Below are 14,384 nucleotides of genomic sequence, written 5' to 3'. Positions count from 1 at the left end.
AATATTGCTGTTGCTGTTGCTCCTTTCTGGGCTTACGCTTACAGAGATTTTACAGAACTTTCAGTCAGGACTTCTTGGCTGTGTCCACTGAGCTCCTTAAGTCCAACTGGTAAGATTAAAATGGAACTGGCCCAAAGGTATAGCAGAAATTCAGCCAACTAGTGATGCCCACAGTCCAGGGACTCAAAAACAGGCAGGACACACACTGGTCATTCCTGGGTGATCTAAAGGAAGAGCTGATGAGTTTAGAGCTGTGGCTTCACTTAAAAGACTTAGTGAGGAGCCCTTCTACAAGGTTTTCCACCCCAACAAGCAATTACTGGTGAAGTCTCCACTGGTGTGACTCTTAAGACTCTTACCTGGGAAGAATTGCAGTCCTCACTGTCACCAGGAATCCCAGGCTCACTTCACTTTTTCAGACCTGGTCAGAGGTCAGAAGGGCAGCACCTTGTCGCTGGGGTTTGCAGGCCAAGTATGCATGAATGAGGAGCTGGAGTGCATGGCCTCAGTCCTCTGTGCAGGAAGGCTGTTTGGGGGGACCACAAGGTAAAACCTTTACAGGAAACTCCGTGGCCATATTCCCAGAGAGCCTCATTAGAGACAAGCAGAAAGTAATTGTCCCTTCTCCTCCTTGGGATCTTTGGACCCAGCACTGATAATAAAGACCTGTCACTCAAGTTATATAATTCCTGCCGCAGGACTTGGCAACATTGGAAATGATGCAATCCCGGGGGTAATCACTGGTAACAACCCTTCTGCTAAAGGGAACTCACAATCCTATACTTTACAGCTCCCCCAACCTTGGGTGGTGTCACTGTTGGGAAATATACATGGAGCTGTATAGGGATTAAGAGCATCTGTGGATTCACATAGACCTGTACTCAATTCCCAGGTTCACCTTTACCAGTTGTGTGACCTTCGATGCTGTTGTTAGGTGCCATCAATCAGCTCTGACTCATTGCCACCTATGTATAACAGAACGAAACATTTCCTGGTCCTGGACCATCCTCAAAATAACAGGTATTTTTGAGCCCACTGTTGCAGCCACTGCGTCAGTCCATCTTGTTGAGGGTCTTTCTCTTTTCACTGACCCTCTACTTTGCCAAGCATAATGTCTTTCTCTAGGGATCGTCCTTCCTGATAACATGTCCACGGTAAACGACCTAACCTCATTGAATCACAGATTTTCACCATCTGTAGAGTGGAAAAATAATATTCAGCTCGTAGAGTTGTGAAGACTAAATGAGGTAATTTACGTTAAGCACCCCATAAGCCCTAACCTCATCAAAGGACTGGACTAGGGCCATGTCCACCAGGTGAAGGTTAAATATGTTAAATGGTATTTATATCCTTCACTGTCTGCTCAATCACCTGGGTTCTGGATAAATATCATTTGAAAATTGTCTCACATGCTTATCTTTGTTTGTAAATAGTCATTTTTTTAAGGAGCCAGATGACAAGTCTTTCCTTCAATATCTTAATGTTTGGGTAAATGAGGTAGAAATAGGAACCCTTGATGAGTCCAATTATAAATCGGTAGAATAAGGACTCCAATGAGGGACAGAGAATTTCCGAGTCCAATAGATATCACACTTCAAGAATTTTCCTCTACAGTTGTCTGAAGACACGATTTGGCTTTAATGCATCCATAAAGTGTTTAACCTAATACACTGTAAAGTTTTACCTTTCTGGGTTGATAATATTAAAGAATTACTCGTAAATACCATGAACCCTAAGTCAGGCAAGATGTGCATCAGGGTTGTATCTTTTCACCATACCAATTCAATCTGTATTCTGAGCAAATAACCTGAGAAGGTGAACTATATGAAGAAGATCGGGGCATCAGGATTGGATGAAGACTCATTAACAACTTCCGATATGCAGATAATACAACCTTACTTGCTGAAACTGAAGAGGACTTGAAGCACTTACCAATGAAGGTCAAAGACCTTGACATAAGGAAAACAAAAATCCTCACAACTGGACTAATAAGCAACATCATGATAAAAGGAGAAAAGATTGAAATTGTCAAAGATTTCATTTTATTTGGATCCACAATCAACACCAATGGAAGCAGCAGTCAAGAAAGCAAACGAAGCATTGCACTGGGCAAATCTGCAAAAGATCTCTTTAAAGTGTTAAAAAGCAAAGACATCACCTTAAAGACTAAGATGTGCCTGACCCAGGCCATGGTGTTTCCAATGGCCTCATATGCATGTGAAAGCTGGAAGATAATAAGAAAGAACAAAGAACTGATGCCTTTGAATTGTGGTGTTGGCAAAGAATATTGAATATACCATGGACTGCCAAAAAAATGAACAGATCTGTCTTGGAAGAAGTACAACCAGAATGCTCCTTAGGCACAAGGATGGCGAGTTTATGTATTTTGGACATGTTATTATGAGGGATCAGTCCCTGGAGAAGGACATCGTGCTTGGTAAAGTAGAGGGTCAATAAAGAAGAGGAAGACCCTCAATGAGATGAATTGACACAGTGGCTGCAACAATGGGCTCAAGCGTAACAACAATTGAGGATGGCACAGGACTGGGCAGTGTTTCTGTTGTACATAGGGTGGCTATGAGTCGGAACTAACTTGACGGCACCTGAAAACAACAACAACCATGGACCCTGAGTCAGAGGTGGCAGTTGCACCCCTGAAAAATTGTCATCTGGACACCAGAGTGTTCCTCTAATCTTCCACTTGGAGTTATTTCTAAACAATGTGTTCCTCATTCTGAATGTGGCTTCTTAATAAATAACATTCACATATTCCCAGTAACTCAAGATAAGAACCTCAGGGTTAATAATGAACCCTCATGTATCCACCAGACACATGCTATCAGACATCAAGTTCTATGCATTCTTCCTCAAAATGGGAAAAAAAAAAAAACGCAAAGTAATTATAAAAGATCAGGGGGAATACTTACTGAATTAGTAACGACATCTGTTAGCAAGCGATAGAAAACGAATTCAGATTAGCTTAAGTAGAAATATAAACTATTAGTTGATTTAATTGCAATGTCCTTTGTTATCTGCTTGCAAAACCTGTGTATTTCATGTAGGGCTAGATTCAAGGACCCAGATAATGGCCTCAGAACTTTGTGTTTCTCTACTCTGTGTCTGTTCAATTTCGTCCTGCATACTCTGTCTCCAAGTGACAGGCAAAGTGGCCATGAGTAGCTCCAAAATCACATTTTTCTCTAGTAGCAATCCCAGGGTGCACAGAACCCAGGTCTCCTGCATGGAAGGCAAGAATTCTACCACTGAACCACCCCTGCCCGCATAAACCAGTTGCCTTCAAGTGGATTCTGTTTCACGGTGACCCTATGTGTGTCAGAGTGCAACTGTGGTCCATAGGATTTTCCAAGGCCTGACAATCTACTTTCTGTCAGGAGTAGACTGTCAGGACTTTCTTCTGAGGCACCTCTGGGTGGAGTCAAACCAGCAAACTTTCTATTAGTAGCTGAGTGTGTTAACTGTTTGTACCATCCAGAGACTCAGAACTTCTTTCTCTACCAGTGCTTATTTATTAATCCCAGGAAAATTATCAGCCCTACCTACTTGGGTCATGGAAACCCTGGTGGTGTAGTGGTTAAGTGCTACAGCTGCTAACCTAAGGGTTGGCAGTTTGAATCCTCCAGGTGCTCCTTGGAAACTCTGTGGAGCAGTTCTACTCTGTCCTATAGGGTCGCTATGAGTCGGAATCAACTCGACAGCACTGGGTTTGGTTTTTGATTTTTACTTGGGTCATGTTACTAAGCCTGAATCATCTATTCTGGATAATAGAGGGAAGTATTCTGGTTAACCTGGTTCAAAAACCTGTGCCATGGCAGGTGGGGCTCCAGTGATGGACGTTGTCACCGGGACTAAATGAAGCAGGAAAGGAGTTTCCCAAACAGATGTGAAGAATGGAAATGGGAAGGGAAGAACAAAGAGTCTGGTTAATATAATCCACTAGAATCACTCCATCAGCAAGGTGAAGGAATGAATTAAAGAGGGGACACTTAAGGTGGAGAGAGAAATTAGTAAGCTGTTTTAAAAATTAAGGTGTGGAGCAAAGAAGAATGAAGAACACCAAAGATATAAGGTAACTATGAGCACAAGAGACAAAAGAAAAAAAAAAAGGGGGCCCCATAAACCAGAGACTACATCAGCCTGAGAGCAGAAGAACTAGATGGTGCCCAGCTACAACTGATGACTGCCTGACAGGAAACACAAGAGAGAACCCTTGAGGGAGCAGGAGAGCAGTGGGATGCAGACTTCAAACTCTCATAAAAAGACCAGACTTTATGTTCTGACTGAGACTAGAAGAACCCCGGAGGTCATGGTCCCCAGATCTTCTGTTAGCCCAAGACAGAAACCTTTCCCAAAGCCAACTCTTCAGACGGGGATTGGACTGGACTATGGGATAGAAAATTATACTGGGGAAGAATGAGCTTCTTGGATCAAGTAGACACATGAGACTATGTAGGCTGCTCCTGTCTGGAGGGGAGATAAGAGGGCAGCGGGGTCAGAAGCTGGCCAAATGGACCTGAAAATAGAGAGTGGAGAGAAGGAGTGTGCTGTCTCGTTAGGGGGAGAGCAACTAGGAGTATATAGCAAGATGTATATAAATTTTTGTATGAGAGACTGACTTGATTTGTAAACTTTCACTTAAAGCACAATAAAAATTAAAAAAAGTTAAGGTGAACTGAAAAAACCTGTAAGCAAATGACAACCCAGTATCAATGAGCTCCCTTATCACCCAGATCTTGGTTTCTAAAAACCAACACCTGATAAAATGAAATAGGGTTCCTTAGAGAAATGGCTGATTCCAGATCTGGGACAGGAAAAAGACTGAATGAATCATCATCTCTGTGTGGTGTTTAATGTGCTATTCTTTCAATTTCTCCTTAGGTTTGAACATTTTGAAAATAAAGAGTTGTAAATAAACAGAAAACATTAAAGTTGTCAAGGATTTCATTTTACTTCCATCCACAATCAATGCCCACGGAAGCTGTATTCAAGAAATCAAACAATGTATTGCATTAGGCAAATCTGCAGCAAAAGACCTCTTTAAAGTGTTAAAATGCAAAAATGTCACTTTGAGGACTAAGGTGGGCCTGACCCAAGCCATGATATTTTCAATCGCCTCATATGCATGCTAAAGCTGGACAATGAATAAGGAAGACTGAAGAAGAACTGATGCCTTTGAATTATGGTGTTGCCAAAGAATATTGAAAATACCATGGACTTCCAGACGAAGGAACGAATTTGTCTTGGCAGTACAGCCAGAATGCTCCTTAGAAGTGAGGATGGCAAGGCTTTGTCTCACGTACTTTGGACATGTTATCAGCAGGGACAAGTGCCTGGAGGAAGACCTCATGATTGGTAGGGGGTCGGCGAAAAATCGGAAGCCCATCAAAGAAATGGATTGACACAGTGGCTGTGTCTTAGGCTGGATTCTCTAGAGAAGCAAAACCAGTAAAGTGTATAAATATGTAAAGAGAGGGAGAGATTTATATCAAGGAAACGGCCCACACAATTGTAGAGGCTGGAACGTCCCAAGTCCATGGATCAGGATAGAAGCTTCTCCTGATTCACATAGTCGCAGGGGCTAGCGAACCCAAGATTGGCAGGCCAGAGAGCAGGAATCTTGCTCACGGGCTATGAAGATTGACAAATCCCAAGATCAGCAGGTAAGCTGCTAGCTCAAGTCCCAAGAACCAGGGGTCAGATGAACAGGAGGCAGCTGCAGGATCCAGAGAGGGCAAAAGCCAGAATGTCCACTTATATCCGGATGCAGGCCACATATCCGAGGAAACTCCCTTCCAACTGACTGGCTACTCACAGCAGATCCCATCATAAGGATGATCACATATAAACACTGAGAATCACGGCCCAGCCAAGTTGGCACACAATCTTAACCATCAGAGGCTGCAACAATGGGCTCAAACACAGCAACAATTGTGAGGACTGGGCAGTGTTTTGTTCGGTTGTACATAGGGTCACTATAAGTCAGAACTGACTCGACGGCGCCTAACAACAGCAAATAGACACTGTTGTTTTTCGTTTTTGCTTTTGTGTGTGCGTGTGATTTAGGTGAAAGTTTACAGAGCAAATTAGTTTCTCATTAAACAGTTAATTCGCGAAGTGTTTCCTAACACTGGTTGCCAATACTGTGATGTGTCAACACTCTCCCCTTCTCTACCACAGGTTCCCTGTTTCTGTTTGGTTTTCCCATCCCTTCCTGCCTTCTCATCTTTGCTTTTGAGCTGATGTGCCCATTAGTCTCGTATACATGATGGAACTATGAAGCAAGTCCCTCACGTGTGTTGCTGTTGCCCTATGTGCCTGTCTAATCTTTGGCTGAAGGGTGAACCTCAGGAGTGACTTCAGTACTGAGTTTAAAGCGTGTCTGAGGGCCCTACTCTTGGGGTTTCTCTAATCATTGTCAGGCCAGCAAGCCTGTCTTGCTTTTTTGTTGTTGTTGTTGTTTTGTGAATTTGAATTTTGTTCTACATTTTTCTGCCACTTGTCCGGGACACTCTATTGTGATCCCCGCCAGAGTAGTCAGTGGTGGTAACAGGGCACCATCTAGTTGTTCTGATCTCAGTCTGGTGGAGGTTGTGGTAGTTAGTTCTTTGGACTGTTCTTTCCCATGTGTCTTTGGTCTTTTTCATCCTCCTTTGCTTCAGCCAGGATGGGACTAGTAGGTGTAAATCCTAGATGCCGGCTCGAAGGCTTTTAAGACCCCTGTCACTACTCATTTGGAAACCCTAGTGGCATAGTGGTTAAGATCTACGGCTGCTAACCAAAAGGTCTGCGGTTTGAATCTACCAGGCACCCTTTGTAAACCCTATGAGGCAGTTCTACTCTGTCCTATGGGGCCACTATGAGTTGGACTCAACTCGACAGCAACAGGTACAGGTGGCTACTCACCACAATCAGATGTAGCACATCTTCTTTATAGGCTATGTTATGCCAATTGAGCTAGATGTCCCCTCAGACCATTATCCCCAGCCCTCAGCCCAGTAGCTCAGCCTCTCAGGGTTTTGTTTGTTTTTAAGGAACACAGGTGATTTCTAGAGGCAGTATTTTGGACTGTTGCTGTTAGTTGCCATCAGGTTGATTCCAATTCACGGTGACTCTGTGTGTTACAGAGTTGAGTGAATTCCAGCTCATGGAGACATCATGTGGGCAGAGTAGGGCTGCTCTTTGGGGTTTCTTGGCTGTAACCTTAACAGAAGCAGATCACCAGGTCTTTTCGTCCGTGGTATCGCAGAGTGGGTTTGAATTGCCAACATGTAGGATTACTCAGTGTAAATTTATGCCGTTCTCTATGACTGTTTTTCCTACCTTGTCATTCAGGCTGGATGAACACTGATTCTAACACTTTGAAAGATCTCTACCCAGACTTTAATTAGTATATTGTTGATGCATTGACTTTAATGGGTTCTTGGTACACAATGGAATTTAATGCTGTAGGTAAAGAAATAGAATTACTAAAATTTCCAGTTTTTTAATTTAAACAAGATTCCATATAATCTTTTGGCGAATACCTCTGTCTACATATCCACCATAAACATTTAAAAAATGAGTTGCTGTCCAGTGGACTCTGACTCATGATGACCTCATGTGTGTCAGAGTAGAATTGTGCTCTGTTGTTGTTGTTGTTGTTAGGTGCCGTCGAGTTGGTTCCGACTCATAGTGACCCTATGCACAACAGAACGAAACACTGCCCGGTCCTGCACCATCCTTACAATCATTATTATACTTGAGCACATTGTTGCAGCCATGGTGTCCATCCACCCTGTTGAGGGTCTTTCTCTTTTCCGCTGATCCTGTACTCTGCCAAGCATGATGTCCTTCTCCAGGGACTGATCCCTCCTGACAACATGTCCAAAGTATGTAAGATGCAGTCTCACCATCCTTGCTTCTAAGGAGCATTCTGATTGTACTTCTTCTAAGACAGATTTGTTCGTTCTTTTGGTAGTCCATGATATATTCAATATTCTTCGCCAACACCACAATTTAAAGGCATCAACTCTTCTTCTGTCTTCCTTTTTTATTGTCCAGCTTTCACATGTATATGATGCGATCGAAAATACCATGGCTTGGGTAAGGCACACCTTAGTCTTCAGGGTGACATCTTTGCTCTTCAACACTTTGAAGAGGTCCTTTGCAGCAGATTTGCCCAATGCAATGTGTCTTTTGATTTCTTGACTGCTGCTTCCATGGCTGTTGATTGTGGATCCAAGTAAAATGAAAACCTTGACAACTTTGATCTTTTCTCCGTTTATCATGATGTTGTTCATTGGTCCAGTTGTGAGGATTTTTGTTTTCTTTATGTTGAGCTGTAATCCATACTGAAGGCTGTGGTCTTTGATCTTCATTAGTAAGTGCTTCAAGTCCTCTTCACTTTCAGCAAGCAAGGTTGTGTCATCTGCATAATGCAGGTTGTTAATGAGTCTTCCTCCAATCCTGATGCCCCGTTCTTCTTCCTATACTCCAGCTTCTCATATTATTTGCTCAGCATACAGATTAAATAGGTATGGTAAAAGAATACCACCCTGAGGCACACCTTTCCTGACTTTAAACCAATCAATATCCCCTTGTTCTGTCTGAACAACTGCCTCTTGATCTATGTAAAGGCTCCTAACAAGCACAATTAAGTGTTCTGGAATTCCCATTCTTCGCAATGTTATCCATAGTTTGTTATGATCCACACAGTCGAATGCCTTTGCATAGTCAATAAAACACAGATAAACATCTTTGTGGTATTCTCTGCTTTCAGCCAGGATCTATCTGACATCAGCAATGATATCCCTGGTTCCACATTCTCTTCTGAAACTGGCCTGAATTTCTGGTAGTTCCCTGTCTGCAGCCGTTTTTGAATAATCTTCAGCAAAATTTTGCTTGCGTGTGATATTAATGGTATTGTTCTATAATTTCCACATTTGGTTGGATCACCTTTCTTGGGAATAGGCATAAATATGGGTCTCTTCCAGTCAGTTGGCCAGGAAGCTGTCTTCCATATTTCTTGGCATAGACGAGTGAGCACCTCCAGCGGTGCATCTGTTTGTTGAAACATCTCAATTGATATTCCATCAATTCCTGGATCCTTGCTTTTCACCAATGCCTTCAGAGCAGCTTGGGCTTCTTCCTTCAGTACCATCGGTTCCTGATCATATGCCACCTCTTGAAATGGTTGAATATCAACTAATTCTTTTTGGTATAATGACCCTGTGTATTCCTTCCATCTTCTTTCGATGCTTCCTGCGTCTTTTAATATTTTCCCCATGGAATCCTTCACTATTGCAACTCAAGGCTTGACTTTTTTCTTCAGTTCTTTCAGCTTGAGAAACGCCGAGCATGTTCTTCCCTTTTGGTTTTCCATCACCAGCTCTTTGCACATGTCATTATAATACTTTACTTTGTCTTCTCAAGAGGACCTTTGAAATCTTCTGTTCAGTTCTTTTACTTCATCAATTCTTCCTTTTGCTTTAGCTGCTTGATGCTCAAGAGCAAGTTTCAGAGTCTCCTCTGACATCCACCTTGGTCTTTTCTTTCCTTCCTGTCTTTTCAATGACCTCTTGCTTTCTTCATGGATGATGTCCTTGATGTCATTCCATGCTGGGAATGATGTCATTCCACAACTTGTCTGGTCTTCGATCACTAGTGTTGGATGCGTCAAATCTATTCTTGAGATGGTCTCTAAATTCAGGTGGGATAGTCTCAAGGTCATATTTTGGCTCTTGTGGACTTGCTCTGATTTTCTTCAGTTTCAGCTTGAACTGGCATGTAAGCAATTGATGGTCTGTTCCACATCCAGCCCCTGGCCTTGCTCTGACTGATGATATTGAGCTTTTCCATTGTCCCTTTCCACAGATGTAGTCAATTTGATTTCTGTGTTCCATCTGGAGAGGTCCATGTGTATAGTCACCGTTTATGTTGGTGAAAGAAGGTATTTGCAATGAAGAAGTTGTTGGTCTTGCAAAATTCTATCATTCCATCTCTGGCATTGTTTCTATCACCAAGGCCATATTTTCCAATTACTGATCCTTCTTCTTTGTTTCCAACTTTCGCATTCCAATCCCCAGAAATTATCAATGCATCTTGATTGCATGTTCGATCAATTTCAGACTGCAGCAGCTGATAAAAATCTTCCATTTCTTCATCTTTGGCCCTAGTGGTTGGTGTGTAAATTTGAATCATAGTTGCATTAACTGGTCTTCCTTGTAGGCGTATGGATATTATCCTCACACCAACAGCGTTGTACTTCAGGATAGACCTTGAAATGTTCTTTTTGACAATGAATGCAACACCATTCCTCTTCGAGTTGTCATTCCCAGCATAGTAGACTATATGATTGTCTGATTCAAAATAGCCAATACCAGTCCATTTCAGCTCACTAATATGTTCCATTTCATTTTTGATGATTTCCAATTTTCCTAGACTTATACTTTGTACATTCAGTCCCGATTATTAATGGATGTTTGCAGCTGTTTCTTCTCATTTTGAGTCATGCCACATGAGCAAATGAAGGTCCTGAAAGCTTTACTCCATCCATATCATTAAGGTCAACTCTACTTTGAGGAGGCAGCTCTTACCCAGTCATCTTTTAAGTGCCTTCCAACCTGGGGGGCTCATCTTCCAGCACTATATCAGACAGTGTTCTGCTGCTATTCATAAGGTTTTCACTGGCTAATGCTTTTCAGAAGTAGACTGCCAGGTTCTTCTTCCTAGTCTGTCTTAGTCTGGAAGCTCAGCTGAAACCTGTCTTCCATGGGTGACCCTGCTGGTATCTGAATACCAGTGGCATAGCTTCCAGCATCACAGCAACACACAAGCCCCCACAGTATGACAAACTGACAGACACGTGGGGGAATTGTGCTGTAGAGGGTCAAATCTTCTCCTGTTGGTGGCCATTCATGTTTTCTTACCATATCAAACACTGCTGCAATATCTTACCATATCAAACACTGCTGCAATATCTTACCATATCAAACACTGCTGCAATAAAATATCCTGTACATACATTGGTACTTTTATTTTATAAGATGGATTGAATTCACAATAGTGGAATTGATGGGTCAAGGAGACTTGTAATTTTAATTTCTCTACTAGAATGTTTCCCAAAAAATCAATATTTCCCTTTTTCCCGAGTTATGACAGTGAACTTTTCTTCCTTTCTTTCTTTCTTTTTCAATGTGTTGGATGAGAAGTAAATGTTTCACCTTATTCTAATTTGCATTTCCGTCATGCCTAGTGAGATAAAGCATCTTTATTTTATGTGATTACTGAAGTACAAAGTTAATCTTCCAAGTATTGGCTGAAAAGTTGGGGTCCTTTTCCCATTGTTCTGAGGTTGTAGTTTTGTTGCTATTTTATCAAAGGTAAGAGTTTATCTTGTGGATTATTTTAGCTCCTTTTTTAATTTTGATGTTGCAAATATTTCCCTATCACATTTTTGTTTGCGTTTGATAGCAGCATTTTTTTCCTCGTGCTAGACATATTTTGAATGTCTGTGTAATTCAAACTTTGTTGTACATCTAAAGACAACCACAGTGACATTGCTCCAGGTGGGTCCCAAACCCACAAATCCTGGCTTAGAAGGCCAATGCTGTACCCATTAGTCCACTGGAGCAGACAGCAGGTGCTTCCATGAAAACATTGAGAGAAGGAATCATTCATTACTGGTGGCCAGAAAGTAATTCAAGAACGAGTTTGAGTATTGTTGACTTTCTACAATGTACCAACCTCTCTTCAAGTGTCTGAGGACAGCATAGTCACCCAAGAGCCCAGGGCTAATCCCCAGACCTTGAACTTGGGGCTGTTATGGTTCCACCAGCTCATGTTAATCCCTTTGAGGCCTGGGATGGAACGTCACCAGAGCCTCTCCCAGCTCTGCTCCACACTCTCTGACATCGCAAGACTCCAATTAAAATGTTAGAAGGGTCAGGAGCCAGCTCGAGACCTTTACAGATTTCTTTTATTCACTCTTTCAGGGCTGAGTTTTCAGGCTCAGTGTTGAGGTCTCGGGGCCTGACCCACATCTCATGTCTGGGAAGAGGAAAAGACGTACTTCTGTGAACAGACAAGGGCTCATCTGGGATTCGAACCCGGGATCTCTCACACCCTGAGCAAAAGTTATACTCCTACACCAACGAGCCACACCAGCTGCTCCTACGGACTACTCTATGAACGTGGAATGGCGTCCATGGATGGGATGGGTGGAGCCAGCCGGTGGTGCTGGGAAAACACTGGAACCTAGAACCGCAGAGGAGGCGGGCGTGGGCCCCAAGAGAACCCAGCGCTCTGCCCCTCTCCGCGCTGCACAAAATGAGAGCAGTCCCACCAACAAAAGAAGGATGCACGGGGAACACTGGGGACAATACCCCGCAGGGAGTCCCAGGCCCAGCCTGGCAGACGGACCTCCAGAAATGGGGTGAGTGGCTGCGTCGAAATCTTGGAGCCAGGCCACTGGGACACCCCCTCCTTGGATAGCCCATACCCATAGAGTGGTACTCCCTTGGGTGAAGCACAGAAACAGCCACGGCCCTGGCCCCCTGGGTTTGGTTTCCCCTACTGGGTGAGGTTCTCCGCAGCATGCTGCCATTCTGGACAAATACTCAGTTGATGTGAAGGTTCGTTGACGTGAGAGGGAAAAGTCAGGAAGGCACGACTGGAGAGTGTAAACGGCCAGCTCGGGCACTAAAATACATACCCAACGTGGGGCCCAAACCCACGACCCTGAGATTAAGAGTCTCATGCTCTACCGACTGAACTAGCCAGGCACCTTCATACTTAAGGGGGTGGGGTGGCGGTTGGCCTGAGCGTGGCAGGAAATTGACCAGGAGGTGAATTGTACCTGCGCCTCAGGGATGGCTTAGCTACATAGTCTCCTCAACACCCATCAACCAAAGGCACCTGCTGTCCCTGCGAAGGGGCCGGACGCAGGGGCAGTCCAGACAGGCAGGTCTGGCAGCAGACATGAGCCTCCTGCGTCCTCTGAGGGAGGGCAGCACCTGACAATCAGAGCCCCCTCACCTCTTTTCTTTGCCAGCATTTCTAAGAATCCTGTTTGATTCTTTCTTAATCTTCTAGAGCATTTTACATGTCCCTGTTCTTGAAGATATTTTCATTTTTTGTCTTTCTTTTGTTTAGATATAAGTGTTTATATATATATATATATAGCCATCCAGTTGATTTTGACTTATGGTGACCCAATCTGTTACAGAGTAAGACTACTCGGTAGGTTTTTCTTGGCTGTAATCTTTATGGAAGCAGATCGCCAGACCTTTCTTCCACAGCTCCAAACCGCCAAACTTTAGTAGTCCAGTGCAAACGTTTGCACCACCCAAACCAAAAAAACCACACCGATGCTGTCAAGTCAGTTCTGACTCACAGACACCCTATAGGACAGAGTAGAAGTGCTCCATAGGGTTTCCAAAGAGCTGCTGGTGGATTCTAACTGCTGACTTTTTGGTTAATAGCCAAGCTCCTAACCAGTGCACCACTAGGGACCTATAGTAAAGATAGCCTGTTGTCTTCCAGTAGATTCAGAATGATGGCAACCCCATGTGTCACAGAGTACAGCTGCTCCATAGGGTATTCTTGGCTGTAATCTTTAAGGAAGCAGATCATGAGGGCTTTCTTCTGCAGCACAGCTGGGTGGGTTGGTAGTTGAGTGAAATAATTTGTGCCACCCAGGGACCTCCATAATAAGGATAAAAAGGATAGTCATATTATAATCTGTGTCTGATAAACTTAGCATCTGAAGTTTTTGCAATTGTATTTATGGTGCCTATTGTTTATCGGTTCTTGCTCATGGTACCATATTTCCTGGTTATTTTTTACAGTGACCTGCCCATTTTCCTTGTAAATTTCTTTGTGGGAAATTCTGCGAGATCTAGAATCAAACAGAAAGCTTCAGTTTGATTTTGTCAGGGGCCCAAAGATATTTCCAGTCATGAGTCACTTTAAACTATCTTCTGCTTAAGGTGGTTGTTTGCTTGTTTGTTTTTCCCCCCAATTGATCCTTAAATGCATGAAATTGGATTATTCATAATCCTTGTTTTATGACAAGGAGTCCTGGTGGTGCAGTGGTTAAGCATCCTCAGCTGCTAACTCTAAGGTTGGTGGTTCGAACCCACCAGCTTCTCCATTGTAGAAGGATGTGGCAGTCGACTTCCATAAAGAGCCTAGGAAACCCTATGGGGCATTTCTATTCTGTCCTATAGAGTCACTATGCATCGGAATTGACTTGACAGCAATGGGTGTTTTTTGGGTTTGATGGTTCACGATATGCTCTCAAACCCACCGTCCCCCCAAAAATGAAGACTCCACCAATAACAGTTGTGTCTTCCCCCATTCCATTCACTTGCTGCTGCCTCTCCAGT

General features: G+C 43.2%; 1 non-coding gene across 1 annotated transcript; it reads right to left on the bottom strand.

The window, feature by feature from the left end:
• Positions 1 to 12,706: 12,706 nt before the first annotated feature.
• On the bottom strand, positions 12,707 to 12,779 carry TRNAK-CUU (transfer RNA lysine (anticodon CUU)). The gene has a single exon. It is a non-coding gene; the product is annotated as a tRNA-Lys (tRNA).
• Between the last annotated feature and the right edge of the window lie 1,605 nt (positions 12,780 to 14,384).

Source organism: Loxodonta africana, chromosome 12, assembly GCF_030014295.1.
Source record: "Loxodonta africana isolate mLoxAfr1 chromosome 12, mLoxAfr1.hap2, whole genome shotgun sequence".
NCBI classification, from domain to species: Eukaryota; Metazoa; Chordata; class Mammalia; order Proboscidea; family Elephantidae; genus Loxodonta; species Loxodonta africana.
Note: the sequence above shows the minus strand (reverse complement) of the source record. Positions and strands in the feature narration are given on the sequence as shown.